Genomic DNA, 22,017 nt, shown 5'->3' on the forward strand with positions numbered 1-22,017 from the left:
ATTTATTTTGCCTGTGTATATGTAATAAAAGCATTCTGTTGCAAAAGTGTCATTTTTCTTTTACTCTAAAAAGTTTATTAAGTTTCTCTGAAAGTGCCATTTTTCATGCTATAATGTATCATCTTATGTTGAAATGTTTTTCATCCTTCCAAAATTTGTTTATGTGCATTTGGCTATCTGCATTTTATTTTACAAAGTATTTTGTGGTTTTAATTGTTGTGAACTGCCCAAAGAAATTAGTTGTAAGAGTTGGTTTGTGTCATTTTTTTTTAGGGTTTATCGCAAGGCCCGATTTGTGTTTATTCAGAGGTAAATCCCAATGCATTTAACTGTGGCATGCGAGGACTCCAAATTGGTGAAGTTTGGATTAGAATTTGAGTGGTTGTCTGTGATAGGGTTACACACCCCTTACCAGGACTGCGCTTTTACATTTTATATTGCAAAACATTTTATGGTTTTAATTCTTGTGCATTGCATTTTATTTTGCAATGTGTTTTGAGGGTTTTAATGGTTGTGAATTGCCCGAAGAGCATTGTTGTAAGAGTTAGTTTGTGTCATTTTTTAAGGGTTTATTGCAAAGTGGACAGAAGTAAATCGCAATGTGTTTAACTGTGAAATGGTGGGTGAGGGGCCAGCTTGGTTAAAGGTGTTTTAGAGGGACTGTTGGCAGTGATTGGGTTAAATACACCTTACCAAGTTTCCTAATTGCACGTTTTCATTGTTGTGTATTGATTTTTATTATTTTATTATAAAACTTAAATATCACCATAATACAGAAATCTTAAAAGCAAGGAATAAGTAATAAATTGCTATATATATTTAAAAGAAAGAGTCCGACACTATAAATACCCAGTAGGAATTTAACATTAATTATTAGGCAGGTTTAAAATAAGATAAATTAATGGGAGGATAGGTATCAAATAGAAAGGAAGACTGTTTTTTATTATTATGTACTTTAATTTTTCTCTCCTGAGAAACCATAACCTAATAAAAGCATCTGAAACCTGTGTTGGTATTTTTATTTTGATTGTGTGTATATAATAAAACACCGGCATTCTGTTGCAAAAGCGTCTCCTTCCTTTGCTTTCTTAATAGTCTAAAATGTTGAGTATGTTTCTCTGTAAGTGCTATTTCCCATACTGTATTGTACCGTCGTCTTAGGTTTAAACCCTTTTGCATCCTTCCAACAGTTGGCAAATGCTATTTCCCATACTGTATTGTACCGTCGTCCTTAGTTTAAAGCTTTTGCGCCCTTCCAAAATTTGGCTATCTGCATTTTATTTCAAAATGCATTTTGTGCCTTTAATGGTTGTCAGTAGACAACCAGTACACAAACAGTAATGGTTGTTTGTGCCCACTTTGTGATAAATCCTAACAGTGTTCAGTTCCCAATCAGGCTTTGTGCAAGGTAAGTATGCATAGGAATGACACATCCCATTACTTCTGTCAAGGTAAGTGTATAATTTGTACATGTGTGAGAGCAGAATGATAAAAACTCAGCTTAGTCCTATGTACATATTTTCTCAGAGACATTGTTAGTTCGCTTACTGCTTTACTGGTAATAGTTTCACTACCAGGAGGGGATCTACACAGTCGTCGGGGCGCCCTGAAGGCGCTGGCGTGTGCCTCCAGGGTGCCCCGAAACTCCTAGTGTAGATACCTGTCCTGAAGAGGCGGAGGCGGCGGCGGCGAAAAGTTCCGAGGGCTGCTGTCGGATGCGAGGGTGCCTAGAGCGTCCTTACCGCCGTCGCTCACCTCCCCGTCGGACTCCTGCTTCCAGCGAAAGAGCCACCCGGGTTGGAGAGCTTCTTCCGCCGAGCTCTCCAACCCGGGTGGCTCTTTCGCCGGCAGCAGGAGGCCGGCGGGGAGGTGAGCGACGGCGGCAAGGATGCTCTAGGCACCCTCGCATCCGACAGCAGCCCTGGGAACTTTTCGCTGCTGCCGCCTCCTCCTCTTCTGGACAGGTATCTACAGGTATCTACACTAGGAGTTTCGGGGCGCCCTGGAGGCGCACGCCAGCACCTTCAGGGCGCCCCAATGACTCTGTGTAGATCCGCTCCAGGTCATGTTTTATTAGGTTGTGTGGGGTGGCACAGTTTTGGGGATTGCTTCAGGCAGCAAAATACCTTGGGCCAGACCTGGCTTTAGAACTGGGTTACAGCCTACATCCTCCTACATGGGGATATGTCAGGTTAGCAATCCTGACTTGCAATCCTGAAGAAAGTTATGCTTGAAGTTCTCAGATATAGAGACCTAAGAGCTTGGTTGTAAGAGTTTGTTTGTGCTGACTTTGTGATAAAGCTTAACAGTGTTCAGTTCCCAATCAGGCTTTCTGCAAGGTAATTGTGCATAGGAATGACGCGTCCAAACAGGATCATTACCATCAGTTGAAGACTTTGAGGACCAGGCCCGCTCCCATCTCTTCTGACAAGGTAAGTGTATAATTTCTACATGTGTGAAAGCAGAATCATAAAAACTCAACTTATCAGAGACATTGTTCTGTTGCTTCTTTACTCGTAATAGTTATATTGCCTAGTCACGTTTTATTGGGTTGTGCGGGGTGGTGCAATTTTTTGTATTGGTTCAGGCAGCAAAACACCTTGGGCCAGACCTGGACTTAGAACTGTGTTACACACAGCTTGCAACCCCTTTATGGGATGTCTCAGGTTAGCTATGGTGCCCTTCCAAGGACCCTCCTTCACGGAGAACATTATGGTCTAAGTGCTGGAACTTAGCGGACTTCTTTGCCTCCTCTTCACGAGGACCACTGATTGGGACTGTGTTACACACAGGCAGCGTCCCTTTCATGGGGAAGTCTGAGATTAGTGAAGATGCCCTAGCAGGCATGGCCAGCATTCATGCATTTTGTGGTTTTAATTGTTGTGAATTGCCCAAAGTGCTTCACTGCAAAGAGTTGGTTTGTGCCCTTTTTTAGGGTTTATCACACAATCCTATGTGTGTTTAATTAGAAGCAAATGCTAATGTGTTTGACTGTGAAATGGGAGGGCACCAGGTTGGGGAAGGATGATTTAGAGGAAGAACGGTTGGCAGTGATAGGGTTAAACACCCCTTACCAAGATTCCTTCCTAGCTTCCATGCTTGCAGATTTTGAGGACCAGGCCTGCTCCCATCACATCTTGGAAGGTAAGACATTGTTGGTTTTCCTGCTGCATTACTGGTAATTGTTGCATTACCTAGTCACTTTGGGGGGGGGGTTGTGTGGGGTGGCACAGTTTTGGGGATTGCTTCACGCAGCAAAATACCTTGGGCCAGACCTGGACTTAGGACTGTGTTGCACACAGGTACACGTCCCCTTTATGGGGATATCCCAGGTCAGTGAAGGTGCCCTAGGAAGCAGAGCCAGCCCCTCTTTCATGCGTTTTGAGGGTTTTAGTTGTTGTGTACTACATTTTATTTCATGGCTGACTGTGGGGAGTACTAAGAGTGGTATTCTTGTGTGAAATTACATGTGAGCACACTTGTGATCTTGATCACGCTTGATTCCTCTACTGAGGATGTGCCTAAATTCCTAAATTCTTAGCATATGTCTAGGATTCCTATTGGAAATCCCACGAGCCCTTAAAGGACTGGATTTCCTTATAACACACATCCCTAGCCAAGAAGCGTTCATCTAAGAGAGGATGTACGGCTGGGTCCAGGTGTTCAGAAATTCCTATTTGAGAGAAGGGTGGGTCACTCTTGGGTCGACCTGTGCCAGGAGAAGGACAGAGGACCTGCAACCCTGTGGACTCCCTTGGACCTCTCATGCCATCCTTCTGGGAAGGCTGTCTTGAGTTGGGATGTGAAGTCATTATTGTGATGGTCCCGCTCCTGCCAAGAATTTTGAAGGTGCTGGTAGGGGATGATGGATCTGTCCTATGGCAGTCTTACTACGGAGTGTCTCAGGGCTTTATTTGACCCTCAAGCTTTTCAGCATCTACATGAAACCGCCAGGAGACGTTTACCAGGGGTGCGGGCTGAGGCGTCACGAATGGCACCTAGCTTCGCCTCTCCTTCTCAGCTAACAGAGGTGGGGCAGTTGGAGCCCTGAACCAGCGTACGGGCAGGAGAATGGACTGGATGAGGGCCAATAAACTGAGATTCAATCCAGCCAACACATAAATACTGTTTGCAGGTGGTTCATCATTCCGGCTTAGTGACATTGACCCTGTTCTGGCGGGGAGTTTCAGACTTCCCAATCAGTGACGTCTGTAGTTTGGGGATGGTCATGGATCCATCGTTGCCCGTAGAGGCACAGGCTCCCTTCGTGGCTCAGAGTAGCTTCTCACTAGCTTAGGCCAGGGAGGAACAGCTGCAGTTGTTTTGGCCTAAAACTCCCATGATCCCCTTACATCGGCGATGCTGGCTGGAGCTGATGGGGATTGTAGTCCAAAACAACTGAGGTCACCATTTTTTTAATTTCCATTTGTATTTTAGTTGTGTTTTATTTTACTTTAGTTCATTTTTTTCTTTTTATTTACTGGACCCAATCCCAAAGTTCTTCAAGCATTTAAAATAATAAGAAATTAAAACAGAATAAAACTAGCCAAGATTCAAACAACAGAAATAAATATACTAAACTAAAACCAGCAGGAGAGAAAATCACTAAAATCGCTGAGTGTCTAATAATATTTAAAATAACTAAGAAGAAGTAAAAACATCCCTTTAAAAGGTGGTGCTCTGAACCACTGAGGGAGCCTGCGCCTCTGCGGACGATGACGGATCCATCATCGTCCCCAACTTGCAGACCTCGCCCTTTAGGAAGTCTGAAACCCCCTTCCAGAACAGGGTGACTGACACTTAACCGGATAGATGAGCCACCCACAAACAGTGTTTCTGTCTTGTCTCGATTGAATCTCAGTTTATTGGGCCCTCATCCAGCCCACTCCTCTGCCCATGCGCTGGTTCAGAGCTTCAACTGCCTCACCTCTGTTTAGCTGAGAAGGAGAGGTGGAGCTACGTGTCATTGGTGATGCCTCAGCCCGCACCCCTGGTTAACGTGTCCCGGCAGTTTCATGTAGATGTTGGAAAGCATGGGGGTCAACTACAGCCCTGAGGCACCCTGTAGCAAGACCACCATAGGACAGACCCATTATCCCCTGCCACCACCTTCTCTAAGGGGCATTCTAGGCAGGAGCGGAACTGTTGCAATACACAACTTCACATCCCAACCCAAGACAGCCTTCCCAGAAGGATAGCATAAGAGGTCCAAGGGAGTCCACAGGGTTGCAGGTCCTTCTCCCGGCAAAGGACACAAGCAGGCTTGCACGTCCCTCACCTGGCTCAGGTCGACCTAATTGTTTCATGACCTAGTCATGTTTTATTGGGGATTGCTAAAGTAATTTGGGGATTGCTTCGGGCAGCAAAATACCTTGGGCCAGACCTGGACTTAGAACTGTGTTACACACAGCCAGGGTTCCCTTCATGGGATGTCTCAGGCCAGTGAAGGTGCCCTAGGAAGCAGAGCCAGCTCTTCCTTCATGGAGAAGGCCATGCTTGAAGTTCAGGGACTTAGCAGCCTGGCCTGCCTCTTCATGGGGATGGCTGATTTCAGAACTGACAGGCATGATCACAAACTTGTAATTTGGAGTTAACAGAACACAGGCTTCTAATATTGAAGGCTGAGTTCAGAATGTATTTAAATAGTTCTCACAGAAAAGAGACATTTGCACTGAGATTGTTTACTTCACAGTATAAAAATGCTGCTGTAACTGTACTCGGGGCCTTCCCTCTCCTATTGGGGTTCAGCCCACCGCTGTGCAAACTCTCTTTTGCTGTGGGAAATAATTCTATTGCTAGTGTCTCACTGGTCTCTTTGTGCGTTGGAGATCCACGACAATACCTGGGGAGCCTCGTCTGGGATTTGACAGCACTCGTCAGAAGCGCACAGGCAGAAGCTCTCTGGGGACTGCCATTCCAGCACGTACCCAAGGTAAGAGACCTTTTGAAATCCCTATTGGCTTAGCCTTCTGTTTCAGGTGACACCGTGGGTCTGGTTCACACTGGACTCCCAACCCAAGACTTCTGTGAGACCCAGCAAAACAGACTTAGAAAAGTGGGCCTGGTCCATTGGAGGGGCAGATGAGGTTTAACATGGCTGGGCCCAGTCAGTAAAACAGGTACCTGAGGAAGCAAGTGAACAGAGCTGTCGTTGACACCCACGGTGTATATGTATAAAAGTTATGGGCCAGAACCTGCAAATTCGAAAACACTTAAATTGTTCAGATTCTCTTTAAGATAGCTAGGAAGAAGTTGAATGGTTTGTGGCTTAGTTTGCAAAGAGACAGGAAGAAGAAGAAGAGTTTAAATCTGGCACCTAGCAAAAGGTGTTGTGGAGCCTAGAGACAAGAACCGAGAAAGAAAGGGGAAGGAGATTTCTCCTGGCAAAGAAAGAAAGAATTTTTAGGCTGTTGTATATTTAAGCTACCTGCATTTTTTTTAATGTATCACTAGTATTGAATTGTAGGAGTAGAAATTTCAGACTCTGAAGAGTTAAATTGCATTTAGAGTTCAAGCAATTAAGAATCTCATTTTTTAAGAAGCCCACAAAACAAGAACAATGCAGAATCCATGGTAGATTCAAGGGCAGAGGCGATGGATGAGAACATGGTGTGAGCAAAAAGCAAAATCACCCTAGAATATTGCCACTATTGTGGTGAAATTGGTCGCTAGAAAATGAGTGTCCTAATAAGCCTGGCCAGCTTATGCAGACACCTCATAAAGCTAGCTGATCTACACTAACGTTTCAAGACTTCCTTACAGCTACAATGTCTGCTAAAAAAAACTATAACTGTTGTAGGCATGTTTCTTAACTAACCGCCTCACTATCCAGACCAACATGCTTCCTCTTTAAGCAGAAAGCTATTCTGTAAATAAAGGTTTACTCACCACATGAAGCATTTCTTGATGCCCTAAATATGTTGTGACCTTGCTGCAAAGCATGGTGTGTGTGTTCTCCTGATTCCGCTTCATGAAATCCAAACTTCCAGCCTGATCACCTGGGGGTCTTGGAATTTGATGAAATCCTTTTTTTGCAATTAAGAAAAGGGATTATCAAGGATATCAGGGCACACCATGTTTCCAGGAAAGGGCAAGCTCATACCTTCTGTGTAGTCTGAGCTATATGCAGTTGATAACGCCATGATTAACAGCGTAATTACTCTAGTTGGGCAGAGCAGTTGGGTGTGTGGCCGGCCTCTGGCACTTACGAACAAGAGATTAGTCCTTATGGGAACCCTCATGGGTAAACCAATGACTCCCCCCCACCCCCTACTAAATTTCAGGCCACCGAACTCCAGCTAACAGATGATCAAGTATTAAGACTATGGCCGTGCATTAATGAGGTAGTTTTAGGTTGTCATTCACAGATTAAAGACACCCAGATGAGCCCTGCCACGACCACCGGCATCATGGTTCTTCAGTGGACAAGAGTGCCCTGGCGTCCAGGTGGAAAGGTCCCTACCAGATCTTCCCAGATCCACACATCACCCTGCAAGAGGGCCGTTGACCCAGATTTCACCAGTCAAGTGTAGACAGCAACCGAGGCGGTGCTCTCAAGGACAACGCAGGCGATTTCTCCTCGACACGGCCAACAGCAGGTGTCTACTGCTTCTCCCAAGACCCAGCGGATCATGCCCGGAGACCACCTAACTTTACTCTACAAATATTTAAGGGCCATAATAATGCCCAGCCACTCTCCAGAAACCAAAAAGGTTTCATCCTACTGGTAGAGTTGGCAAAAGTCCAGCCAGCTGCATGAAGACAGACTTCGCCAGGCAGCCAACGATGACTGAGATGGCCGCTCTGTTCCAGTACGGCGGTCTTGTTCTCTTTGAACTATGCTTTACGGGAAATAAAGAAGGGAATAGTACAACTAAGTATAGCAGTAGCAGAAATAGTTAACCTTATTAAACTGTTGGATGTGTGCTTTTATTGTTTTAAACTTTAGCTGTTCCTATGCTTTTGTTTTTAAAATTTGTATATCGATTTTTAATGTTCAGTCTTAATCTTTGTAACCCGCCCAGAGAGCTTCGGCTATGGGGCGGCATATAAAAGTTAACCTTACTAACCTTACTAACCTTAGTTAACCTTACTAAACTGTTGGATATGTGCTTTTATTGTTTTAAACTTTAGCTGTTCCTATGCTTTTGTTTTTAAAATTTGTATATCGATTCTTAATGTTCAGTCTTTTTAATCTAATCTTTTTAATCTTTGTAAACTGCCCAGAGAGCTTTGGCTATGGGGCAGTATATAAATGTAATAAATAAATAATAATAATAATAATAATAATAATAATAATAATAATAATAATAATAATTAAAAATGCCAGCCCATCATGAACAAGGCATACCTGTAATTGGTGTGCCTGCCTATCTCGGGCAAAAGAAGGGTAGAAGGCATACCAGTTTGAACAAAACATCACCAAAGAAAACGAACAAACTTTGGTACAGAGATATATAGACTTTGCAGCTGAGAATCTAGTGACTGAATTTGCTTCCATCCCCCTTTCTCCTCCTCCCTCCCCACCCCCTTTCCTTTTGTGTCATGTTTTTTAGGTTGTAAGCCTGTGGGCAGGGATGTTTTTTAGATTGTAAGCCTGTGGGCAGGGACTGTCTTAAGAAACATTTTTGTAAGCTGCCTTGACAGCCTTTTTGGCTAAAGGGCAGGATAAAAGTGCTTAATAAATAAATAAGGAAATAAAGGATGGAATATAATCCATCCCAGTCTGAAACCCCTCTACGCTGCCAGTTCAATGGCCCATATCAGAATGCCACACATACTCAGTGACAACCCGTAGGAGATTAGGCAAACAGCAAAAGTTATTGTGGATTACTTGGAGGGAATCTACACGTAGTACTGAAGGCGCTCGCGTGTGCCTCCAGTGCGCCGTGAAAACGATGGTGTAGACGGCAAAAGAAGAGACGGAGGAAGAGGTGGAGGAGGAGGAGGCTGGGGAACCGGCTGCATCCTTGCCGCTGCTGCCGCCGGAAGCCGAGCTCTCCGACCTGGGTGGCACTTACCCCGGCAGCAGGAGGCGGCAGCGGCAAGGACGCAGCCGGTTCCCCAGCCGCCTCTTCCTCCATCTCTTCTTTCGCCGTCTACACCATCGTTTTCATGGCGCACTGGAGGTGCACACAAGCGCCTTCAGTACGATGTGTAGATTTGGCCTTGATTGGCACTAATTATGGGAAAGCTTTAAGAGATAGAACGCTGCACAAGATTTTGGGTTTCCGAGTTCTTTGTCTACTCTCCTTTGACCATAATGTGATTGCACTTGCTGGTTTAAAGATAAAACAATGTTAATTTTTTAGACTTCATTCAAGTTTCAGGTAGACACTTCCTGCAATTGGAGGCTTCAAGCTAGAGATGGTTAGCAAATACAAAGACCTCTTTATTAGTAGCACTGTTCTTCCTCCTTTACTGTTGTGTTTCAAAAGCAGTTACACACTGACAGATAATGGTAAAATCAGTAAACCCAATGTAGCAAAATGCCGTAAGGATTACAACCAAATAATAGAGAGATCTCCCTCTTCTGTTATATGGTATTCCAGAAGGTGCAGAGCATATTCCTCTACCAGTATGTTTTTCCAAAGGTGAGAAATGGTTAATCTATCCAGCGTTAAATGTCCACAGACTCTATTGGCTATGTGGACCATGGGCATATAAGATCCTGCCATAGAACTATTGCCTGGTCTCAGTTCACACACCAGTTTAACAGCAGACATTATTTACAACCATAAGGTCAAAAGGGCTATTAATAATCCTTTGGAAACGGGATACACTAGATCCCATGAATTCATGAAGATCTTGCTTCCAGTAAACCTCTGACACAGCAGAGGCCAATTGAAACTGCCACAATTGATGCCATTTCTGCCCTTTAAGCTGAAACAAGAGATTTCACAAGTCACACTACAAAACTGCATGACCCTTGATGTCTTACTTGCAGCACGAAGAAGAGTCTGTGCCGTGATTAACACTTCTTGCTGCACATACATAAGCCAGAACTATGGAATAGAAATTTATTAGATAATGCATTTTAGCTAGTTCCCATGGAAAAAAGACACACACACTGAGGTTGTTTACTCAGCAATACAAAATGCCTGCCATAGCTATTCTCTGGGCCTTTCCTCTCGGGGTTCAGCCCGCATAGGTGCTCTGTTTTGCTGCCGAAAATAAAGCTGTTGCTAGTGTCTCACTGGTCTCTTTGTCATTTTCTTGGAAAGCCACAACAATCTGTATTATTGTGAAGCTGGTAACAAGTGTGAACTAGAAAGAGGGACATACTAAACCAAAGGACACTGAATGGCCATTGAAATGCATTGGTTTATTCCGAATGGCCATAGGAAATTATTGGAGGTGTTTAGGGATCATCTACAAATCAAAATCCCTAAAGGAGTTAAACATTTCGTTTTCATAGAAAACCACGCAGAATCAAAATGCAAACTAACAGTGGTTTTACGGAACAACTACTATGACCCCCAACACTGTGATTCTAGGGATCACCCCCAAATTCAAGAAGAAATCAGAATGCAATAAAAAGAGGGTAATAGCTTTATACACTGCTTTATAAGCACCAGTTCTAAAACACCCAAATATGAGAAAGGAATTTTGTCGCAACATGCCAAACATTATTTAAATGTTTCTATATGCCCCGCCACAGCGCCCACACCTTACAACAGGCTGGTTTCAAAATGGCCATAGGAAAACATTGGGCTGTCAGGCAGCCCCAGAAAAAAGGGGAGCCCCAAAATTCTCGTGGAGGTTTGTAATAAGGCCCTAAGCATCCTAAGAGTTTTTGCTGGAGGCGTGCACCATTGGAATGGTCTGCACTTTGCGCATGGCCCATTAGGTTCCTTCAGAATGACCACAGGAAGCACTGGGCTGTGGAACCTAATGTGGCAATGCACAAAGTGGGGACAATTCCAATGGAGAACGTCTCCAGCAAAAACTCTTAGGATGCTTACAGTCTTATTACCAACCTCCATTAGAATTTTGGGGCTCCCCCTTTTTTTCTGGGTCTGCCTGACTGCCCAGTGCTTTCCTATGGCCATTCTGAAGAAACCTTTATGATCAGAGATAACAAAAGGGATTCAGCTTCTTGTACTGTGACCTATCTCTAGGAAATCACTAATATTTTGCTGCATTGGAATTCCTGAGGATGCTACTGAGAAAATGCTAACCCAGCTCTCTTAAAACAATCTAAGTTGTCTGTTTATAAAGACCCAAGTAAAGAACCACTGAACATGCTTAGTGATACATAATTAAGAATGTAGAGATGGAAGCAAGTAAGAATAAAGACTGTGTTAAAGAAGGGATGCAATGAGACACAAGCCGGTCCAGAATGAATTCTGGGTAACTAATATTAAGAAGAAATTGGCAATGAGGTCTCAATAATATGTAAGGAAGGATGCAGAATTGAAGTCCATCACTCAAGGTCAAGGACTATTTGAGGAATGAAGAGTGTTGGGTGGCAAAACAAAATTACTTTATTACTCAAAGGTATGTTTAGAATTAGCTTATTAATTAACTGTTGATAATTAATGGTCAATAAGTATTCTATAAATGATACATTACCCAATCTGAAATATGAAGGTTTCTACAATTAGATATTAATTAGCAAATTTTGAGATGGGAATAGTTTTTTTCAAAGAAAAGCAAAATGGGTGGAGATGGAACTGAATGATGGCAGGCAAAAGGCAGGGCTTTGGGGGCAGAGCCTTGCCTCCCTGATTTCATCCGGCTTACAGGGGAGGCAAGGGAACGATTTGGCCCTTAGAGCCCAACAAATTTGACACTCCTGATGTAACACAACACAAAAGGGACAAGAGACTACAATTCAGGCAAACTGGCCATATTTGGCTTTTGAGTGCAGTTGGCTCTGAAGCCTCAACTCCAGAATTACATTTTATCCCTCTCACCCTGCCTTCGTCTCTCTGCCTCAGCTGTGGGGCCACTCCGGCCTGAGCCTCTTATCCAGATAGCTGCAAACAATTATTGTTAGTGGGACCCAAAGTGCTGTGCATCTCTTTGTTGGCCTGCCCTTGCTGTGAAATGAATTCTTGGCCATGGCAGAACAGTTGCACTCTTCTTTGGCAGCTATCAGGCCAATTTAGCCCAGTCTACAAGCACCCTGTAACATAGCATCCATGTAAGGGAAGACACACCCATGCATGACAATAATAATCTCAGACAGGTTGCTAGCACTGCACATATACATGCAGTGACACCTGTACATGTGCAGCCCATCACAAAGAGAATGAAAGCAAGCAAGATGAAATGCATCAAAAAGTTTAACCTTCACTGCATACTAGAAATACAAGTTGCTGTGTGACCTCTTTTCTACTTCATTTGACTCCATAAAAAGCCATGCTAGAAGCACAGGTTTATCATATATTCCCCCTCAGACTAGCATTTGAGAGCAAAAAGGGGGAGGGAAAGAGATAAAGAGAAAGGGTTGTACAATTTGCTGAAAAAGAAGTTTTTCACTTTTTATTGCCTGCAAAATGTAAGGAAAATTCATAATGAATAACAACGAGCATAAAAGGGAATAGGAGATGAAGAAACCTTTATTACTTCAGATGTTTCTTTTGCCTTTTCCTACAGTAGCACATTTTGCAAACGTTAGATACCTAACATCTTTTTCAACTTAGAAGTTGAGACATTTGCCTCTGCTGCACTGTGAAATGAAATGGATTTTGGCTTTTTCTGTAAATAATTAGCTGTGTTGTTTATGTAACAAGGAGGACCTTTAATAAATTGTTGCCATACAGAGATCTCATGTTCAGGGTTCCAGCCTGCCAGCCATGTCTTCTTTTGACATACTCCATTCCATTCCCCCCATTCCCCTTTTTAAGGTCTCTCCAAAACAGAAACTTAGCATTCTGTGGCCACTAAGCTTACTGGGCTGTTGTTCCCCTTCTCATCCGCCCCAAACACACTTAGTTTTTTTTCCTCTAAAGGTTTCTTAAAAATCTGCAAACCTTGCTATTTCCCAAACTGCAGATACTTCCCTTGTGTGTGTCAATGGTGCCATTTTGGGTAGATCAGGATCAGCACTGAATGAGTTGTGGCAATGATGTTTACAATCACAGGAAAGGGTCAGTGGTCAAGGATGTTACCCACATAGAATGCACGCTCTGCTCTCTAAGATCACACTTTACTGTGTGGTTAGCCAAACTCCCATTATTGAGGGAAGAGCACATGCTTGAGCCTAAAGCACCTTGTTCTGAAGCAATTGCAAGTTACAAACCAGAATGCATGGCAGCTTAAGTACCATTTTATCTCCCTTTACTCTGAGAAAAATTGCTTCTTTGCCCTGGAAAATAGAGCCCTTGGTCACTTTTAAGAGAACCAGAACAAATCTTCAGGTTGTAATAACTGCCTCTTAAGTGAATTAACCTTGTTTCCCCCTTGGGCTCATGTTAAAGGAAGAGGAATTGTTGCCCATTACCTGGTAGAATTATGAGACTCTGCTTGCACACTGCATGGAATTTTCTATTGGCTTTTTGGTGGGGGTGTTGTTTTCAGAGCTTTCTAAGCAAGTGTTTTGCACTTTAACCTTCTTAAGCAAGATAAAATGCAGGAAATATACTAAATGAATGCACAATTCCCCGTGGAGGCAATAAGTCGAATTGTTCTGCAGTGCAGTGGTATTTATGAAAACAAACCTCTCCAGTGTTATGTAATTTGGTGGCGGCTTCGGACACAACGTCTGTGCAAAGGTGTGGACAGTCTCCAACGGATGGTCATTACTTATTTAATAAGCAGCCCTCAAAGCTGTTGCGAATACAAAAGGATCTGGCCTTACATGTGTAAAGTGCAGCGTGCATGAAATACTTAGCACTGTTCTCTTTGAAACCTAGGAGGACAGTGATTAATTTTTTATGGTAAAAATTAAAATTTAAGATTAAAATACAAGATCAAAAGAATCCTTCTACCCACCCACCTCCCGTATCCATGCTATTAAGAATAAGCCTCTTGGAAGAGAAACTCAATGTCTTAGTGTCATGTCCTTCCCCTCTGGAGAGCTAGATTAGAACTAATCAGAGCTGACTACAGAAACGTATCTCTCTGTATTTTTTTTAAAAACGAGAGAACAAAGATCTATTACTTTTTAATGCATTAAGTCATTGTGAAGTCATCCACTTGTGAGTGCATCTCAGGAACCAGTGTGGCTTCTTTGGAGGAGGAGAAGAAGGAGGAGGAGGAGGAGGAGGAGGAGGAGGAGGAGGAGGAGGAGGAGGAGGAGGAGAAGAAGAAGAAGAAGAAGAAGAAGAAGAAGAAGAAGAAGATTCTAGTTCAGCAGCAAAGCTCTGAAACAAGGTGCTGTCATTGCCATTAAAATTACATAGAGAGGGTGAAGAGATTTACTTCTTGCCCAAGATCTTGACAGCTCATCCATAGCATCTGAGAATGATTCATAACCCTGTTTCTATATGGTGGTTTGCCATAAAGATGTCAGCCATTTTTCAATAGTTATTAATTCTGTGGGACATTTTATAATAAAGTGCAAAATCAATAAAATGCTCAACAAGCAATAGAAAATGAATTCATGGGAACAATGAATAAACACATACACCCTCCATTTTCCCATCTGATTGTTAGCTTTTAATTTCAATGCAACTTTTTATATCTACTTGTGCTTGTGTGTTGTGTGTGCAAACATGCCCACGTATTTAGAGCTTTTCACCTTGATTCAGTGGATTGGTAATACCATCAGGGAAGATACACAGGAAGTAATATAACCAATAAATGCCATCTTTATAAGTTTTGGGCAATTATTAAAAATGCATTCAAATACAATACCCCCAACGCAGAGAGCTGCTGTAACACTGAATCAACAAAACCCTAACCAACATATTAAAGTTGTAACTTATCAGTGCTTTTCAAATGCTAACCAATGTATTGCTATCATTTTAACAGCAACTTCCTCCTGCTGCTGCAATTAGCGTATTATGATGCTGACACATAAAGGGCTATAACCAAGGCCTAACAAACCTTTTCAGAGTAGGAAATCAATTAAATGTCTACCAGAAGTGCGATAAATTGGGGGGGGGGGAATAGTGCAGAGTGTGCTACTATATTGCAAGGACAATGTGGAAGACCTTGAACTGGAAGAGCTTGCAGTTGACTGCAGCTAAGTCACCCATGGAGAATGGAAGATGACAAAGACCTCTATGAAGACTAATGATAAACTAGAGTCCCCCTGAACTAAGGTGACCATTTGGAAAGAAGGACAAGAGTCCTGTATCTTTAGATGGATATTTCCTCCCTTATGTTTTTAACTTTTCTAATGTATCCTGTAGTGAGGTTGGCAGATTTATGCAAGCATGGACACATTGTCAAATAAAATCCTGGGTGAACTTGGGTGAGCACAAGTGGAGAAAAAAGTGGAGAAAAAAGCTCTTCTTCTTCATCATTATCATCATCATCTGTGTGTGTTTCTAATATCATTACACTAGAAAAGGATGCCTCTGGAGTTCGTTTACAGGAGGAGGAGAGCAAATGGCTTTGTGTGAAGGCAACACAATTCCACACAAACACCTGATTAAAGAAAAGTGAGCTTTGGAAACTTTCTGTATGGAGCTTGAGTGTGGTGGTGGAAACATATTTAACCTCCTGTCATTTTACTGAGCTGCGTAAAGTAATCCGACTGGCCACTGCCAGTATGAAATGTATTACTTTAATAGATTTGGTATAACCAAGGCCCACATTTCTTGAGAACTGAAAAATAAAGGATATTATCAGGATTTCAGTGACAAATTCCCTGGACTCACAACTATTAGTTATAACAATGAACAGAAACCCTAAGCTACAATACTCATTAATAAGAGCCACTAAGAGAGACAGAGGGAGAGAGAGCAGGAGACAGCAAGCAGACTGTCTCCTACTATAAAATCCAAAGCCTGACCATCTGAAGTTTTCAGTTTCCCAGACATATGTATCAGTGCAACCAGACAGATGAACAGCCAGGCTAGACCAAAGAGATGTAATTTTATTTGATAATACAACAGTGGAAAAGAGCAGAATCAAATAAGGAACATGAAATAGATTGGGGGTGGGGTGGAAATCACTTTATCTCTAAAGAGCAAGCAAACAGAGGAGAGTTAGGACTGTTTGCACAATATGGATGGATTTCTAGGATAAAACAATAGAGAATCACTACTCTGTAGTAGTGATGGGGAAGACAAGTTTTCTCCCAGTGCTATGTGTTCTTCAGGTTCTTCTTTGATGGCAGTAGGAAGCAGAATCTCTATCCTTCCTGCTCTGAATACCCATCCCTCTCCTTTACTTCCCTTCCTCTTTCATCTCTCTCTCTTCCTCAGTGGTCCTTAAGTAGGACTAAGCATGGATCCAACCTATAGTTACCCCAAGATGCCACGATAGCTAGTTAAGTGGGAAAGATGGCTTGTTTTTCCCCCCAGTTAGAAGCAGAAAAGTACCATAGGGTAGGTCAATGGCCCAGTTAGCAATACTGGGACAGTATGCGTACACCAGTTTTTAGTTGTTGTTTTATTCATGTCCCAAACTATTATTATGACATTTGGCAGCTTCTTAGGCCATAGCTAGACCTAAGGTTTATCCCTGGATCGTCAAGGGGTCAAACCTGTTCATCTAGGTGACACACAGGGGATCCAGTGCTCAGGCAGGGGCGAACCCTGGATGATCCCAGGATAAACCTTAGGTCTAGCTGTGGCCTTAGTTAAACAATTTAGTCCTTAGCTGAGAAAGGAGGACAAAACCTAGATAGATGCTTGTGAGAGCTTTCTCTTTCTGCGAGATGAAACAGGACATTGAGAAATTCATCCAATATGTTAGTAGCCTGTGTAGTGTCACCCCAATACTTAATTTTGCTGAAAACACATGGTTCTTTTCAAATTAAATGAGTAAAATGTAATCAACTTAATGCTGAATGCTAAAATTCATCTGAGAGATGAATTTGGAAGATGAAAATGGAAGAAGTGATAACACAGCTTCTTGTTCTCAAAACCATGGCGAGGTGGATGTGATGCAATGGATAGTGTTGGAATTGGATGGAACAAACCTGTATTAAGATTCGTTATTCAGCCATGAAGGATATTTTTTTGTGGTGTGGGGGGGTAATCTCTCAGCCTAATCTATCTCACATGGTTATTCTGCAGATAGATTGTGAAACCTACATAAGATACCCCGAGCAACTGCAAGAAAGGATGTGATAGAAGTTTGATTATGATTATTACGATGACAACAACGAAAGCCAATGTGGTGTAGTGATTAGAGTGTTGGACTGGGAGTTGGAAGATCCAGGTTCTAGTCCCCACCCAGTCATGGAAGCTCACTGGGTAAGTTTGAGCCAGTCACAGGCCATGGCTAGACCAAGCCTATATCCCGTGATCGTCCTGGGATCATCCCTGTACATCCAAATGACACACAGGGGATCCTGGGAGCAGGCAGGGATAACCCCTCCATTTGCCTAGGATAATCCTTAGGTCTAGCTAAGGCCACAGACTCTCAGCTTAACCTACCTCACATGGTTGTAGTTTTGAGGATAAAATGGAGAGGAGGAGGATTATGTACATTGCCTTGAATTCCTTGGAGAAAAAAAGGTGGGATATAAATGTGATAAATAAATTAATAAAAATTAATAATCAGCAGTGAGGATGATGATTATGGATATGGATAGAAAATACACACAACATTTATTTTACTGTATCCATTTATTTATTACAGTATTTATATACTGCTTCCCATTCAAGAATTTCAGAGCAGTGGACAAATAGAATAAAGGAATAAAAACAATGAAAACACATTAAAAGTAAAATTTTAAAAGAAACATTAATGGTTCTGTACAGTTTGTATGAACATGCCAGTAATCATACTGGTTACATTTTTCTTGGAGACGTAACAGTGTAAATTGTGTGGTGTGGATCTTGAACAAAAAGACATAGCTCTATACAGGGTGATCATTTTCTCATTTCACTGCACACACAAAAATGTTTCCAAAATCCAATCTGTAGAATTAGGTCAACTCATTCGTACAGGCTAATTCCCCTACCCAACACACACACACACACACACACACACACACACACACACACACTCCTGTTCCCTTTCTGTTGTGGCACTTGATTTAGCACAAAGGCAATTGGGCTTTTGTATTAGGGTGTTAAGACATGCCTGTTTCCTGGAGGTGCCTTTTTTTTTCCTGAGAGAATACTTGTGTGCCAGCCAATTATATGAAAGCTTTCATGGTGTTTCCTTTTTATTTCAAGTAGCAGTCTAGCTAGCTTACCTGACTTCCTACTCAGTGACCCACAGAATGTTGAAAACCTTTCTCAAATATAGAATCTCAGTACAAAACAGGATTTGATCCATATGCATAGAATGCTTCAATTTTTCACCTTACCCAAGTTAGCTTTAGTAAAATAATAGAGTACTCCAAAATGTGCTTACAGATCAGAACATGCAATAAATTAAAAAAAAAGTAAAGGGGCATACAGCACAGCCCTATGCAAGTTTACTCAGAAGTAAATTATGCTTCAGCCCTATTCAGGCATTCTCTAAAGTATTTCATAAACATGTGAGTGGGGGGAGCAAGAATGAGCATACTAGTTCTGCATACCTCCATTAGTGTCCTCATTGCCTTCCATGTGTTGAAGATGAACTTCCACAACAGGGAACTTTTTGTATCTATGGGCAATATTTATTTATTTATTTATTTATTTATTACATTGTTATACCGCCCAATAGCCGAAGCTCTCTGGGCGGTTGCCCATAGATATCCTATATCTATGGGCAAACTCAAATAGCACTCATAGAACTCCACTGATTTTTTTTTCCTGTTGTACAAGTGGATATGCATTGTATTTGTGCATTATGCCAAACAGCGTGATGTGCAACTGGTTGTGCAGGCGTGATGTGCAACCAGTTGCAAAACTGGTTCCATAGCCATTCTTGCACAAATGTGACTTTAATTGGATTGTCCTCTTGCACATAGTTCAGAACCAAGCTACCGCTAGCAGAATGTCATTTGCACTAGCGATATGACACAGTTCAATACTTCTTTATGTAGACCTCTCATGCCATTTAGAAGCCTGATTTTCCAGGATGCCTAGCCATGTGGGGAGGCTACATGGATAGGAAAGCCCCCCCTGCTGCACAAATTTACCCTCCAAATATGGGAGGCAACAGAGGGAGGGAGCAGAATAACTGTGTTCATCAACACTCTCGCTACCTCATGCGTTCTTTAAACAATGAAGTGAATTCTTGGCTTTAGGGAAGCCACAAAGCCAGGGCTATTTCTTCACCTGCCTTTTTTCTAGGGATCATTCCAGGATCATCCCTGTGCATGCAAATGACACACAGGGGATCCTGGGAGCAGGCAGGGACGATCCCTCCATTTTCCTGGGATAATCCTTAGGTGGAGAAAGGGCCCAAATCTCCAAAATACATGCCGTGTTATTCATGCTTTTAAAACAGCATGCCTAAGCTGGCTCATTTTATTATGAAGGAAGAACAGCCACATATCATAACATGCTCCCAATATGGATTGGGGGTCCACACCTGTTTCTCATAGAAAATGGCATCCAACTGCTATTTACCCCGGTGGAGCTGTATGCAGTAAACAGCACCTTCAGGCACAAATGACAACCTGAGTGGAGAGTGATTTTCAGCAGTGGCGTGGGAATAATGATCCAAAATAAATGCACTTCAAAGTAGAAGTGAACAGCTTTCTCAAAGTGTAAATAATGGGATGTAGTTTGGCCCTTTGTCCCCACTTTCAAAGCAACAGGCAACAGGATAGTGCTTTTACAGAAGAACATGTGGTTTTGACAGGAATGCAGCAGCAGGCCTGAAACAAATGCAAAGAAATTGAGCTCAGGTTGGTTTCAAGCTGGAGTTTTCCAACATTTGACTATCAAATTCTAAGCTAGTATTTGTGCTTAGAAAAGATCTTGGCATCTGCAATTATTGCTCATGTGTCAAAGTGTGATATGATTTAGAAATAATATCTATATGGCCATGTTTTTCAAACTGTTTTTCAATATCAGGTTTCACTGGAAGCTATCAAAGTCAAATTGAATCTGTTTATTGCAGTCTATGCAATTATGACCAGACTGAAAAAGCAAGATATACCAATATATATTTACAAAAATATATAGATCAACAATACACACACACACACACACACACACACACACACACACACAGGCCTAGGCCATTTCTACACCTGCCTGTTTACCAGGGATCGTCCCAGGATCATCTCTGTGCATGCAAATGACACACAGGGGATCTCAGGAGCAGGCAGGGACGATCCCTCCATTTTCCTGGGATTATCCTTAGGTGTAGAAAGGGCCACAGAGAACAGTGTATCATCTATGCTGAGTGAATCAAAAATAGGTTAGCCGGGCTCTCTTTTAACCGTGGGGGCGGGGGGGGGGGACCGTTAGCAACTTTCCCTGTAACTACAGTAATTGTATCAGCTAAATAGTAAAATAGATCAACAGACTGTGTCTGCCAGATAATAAAGGCACAATCACTACTCTCCTAATATCCTGATAGAAATTGCAATATAATAAAGCATTACAGTCTAAATCCCCTGAAACACAGGGACAACAAGGTTGCAATGAAGAACCCATATTGAATCTCCTCTCTAACATGGCAGATGGTAAAGCATTCATACAGGTCACTGTAAATACAACCTGAGTCTTTTATACCTAAAAGAGGCTTTAGATCATTAGCCCATTTGCTCCCTATTGGGAAATGAATGCCAAAAAATAGGAGATCAAAATTTAGCTGCCAGGGATATAAAATTTTGCCATTCAATATCATCAACAAAAGAACTTCCTTTGCCTTTTCTTTGCCCAACGGAAAAAAATCAATTTCTATAAAAAGAATAGAGCTGTGCACAAGTGACCTATTGAAATTCTCCACCCTACTTGTGGGCAGAGAAATGGCGGGAGGGGGGATTTCACCAAATTTCTCCAAGGGGAGGAGAAATTCTCCAACAACGTCTCAAAGTGTCACCATTGACAACAGTAATAGAACAGCGTCTTTCTTCCTTTGTTTCTTTCCTATGGGATTTTGTTTTTTCTGCACGGTCACTGCAAGTGGCAACAGCATCAACTGTGTGGGCAGCCTGGCTCCATTTTGCATTTTCCACAATACCCCAAGCTGCACTACGTCTGCCTTCCATGCACTTTTTTTGTTTTTGTTTAGAAAGGCTTATTTATTTATTTGTAACATTTATATACTGCTGAATGTAATAGAAACTCTCAGCAGTAGAAACATGGCAGCTTAGAGCCTGCCATATTTCTACTGCAGATGGAATACTGCTTTCAGAAATGTTTCCCTAAGTCTTTGGCTTGGCTCTGAAGGGGATAATGTTAAGATCTTATATTTGAGTTTTGTAGCTTAGATAAATGAAACCACATCAAGGAAAAGGTGAGCACCATAATAGGCTGAAAATGAGTTTTCCAGGGATAATTGTCAAAATACACGAGAGAAGACTGTAACAAAAGACCAAAAAGAATAAGAGTATTTCATAGCTGTAGCAATGGAAGTTATTTCAAATTAATTTGATTAAACAGAATATTTCATTTTATTCTTTTTATAATTTATTTATAAATCACACATGCCGATGAAATGTAATATTTGCATTGCCATTAAAGTAGTAAAATGTAATTTCTTTTGTAGAGTGAATGAATTATGTGATATGTACAAAATACTTTCCCACTTTCCAGGGTATAATTTTAGCATTTAATTATTTCCTGTCTCTTTCCCTCCCCCGATTTCTTTTCTTTTTTCTTTTTAAAAAAAGTTTCTCCCCTGAAGCAGAGCAGTAACTGTGCCATATTTTTGCAGCTCATCACCCATAGTCATAGTAATTTTCAATGAACATAAAAATACCAATAGGTCAATTAACAATATCCAATGCCAATAATATCAACATTATTCCTGCAATTAATTCATCAATTCCTACTTAGAGACCTAACGTTAAGATCTCTCACCCATATCAAACTAGCAGCAGAAGAGGAA

General features: G+C 41.9%; 1 protein-coding gene across 3 annotated transcripts in view; it reads left to right on the forward strand.

Moving 5' to 3' along the window:
• Positions 1 to 20,561, forward strand: part of HMMR (hyaluronan mediated motility receptor) — a 278,226-nt gene extending 257,665 nt beyond the window's left edge. For all 3 annotated transcript variants that reach the window (XM_063123281.1, XM_063123282.1, XM_063123283.1), the window contains one exon: positions 20,542 to 20,561. The gene's annotated coding sequence lies outside the window, so the exon portion shown is untranslated. The remainder of the gene's footprint in view (positions 1 to 20,541) is intronic.
• Positions 20,562 to 22,017: the final 1,456 nt, after the last annotated feature.

This window comes from Elgaria multicarinata, chromosome 3 (assembly GCF_023053635.1).
Source record: "Elgaria multicarinata webbii isolate HBS135686 ecotype San Diego chromosome 3, rElgMul1.1.pri, whole genome shotgun sequence".
NCBI classification, from domain to species: Eukaryota; Metazoa; Chordata; class Lepidosauria; order Squamata; family Anguidae; genus Elgaria; species Elgaria multicarinata.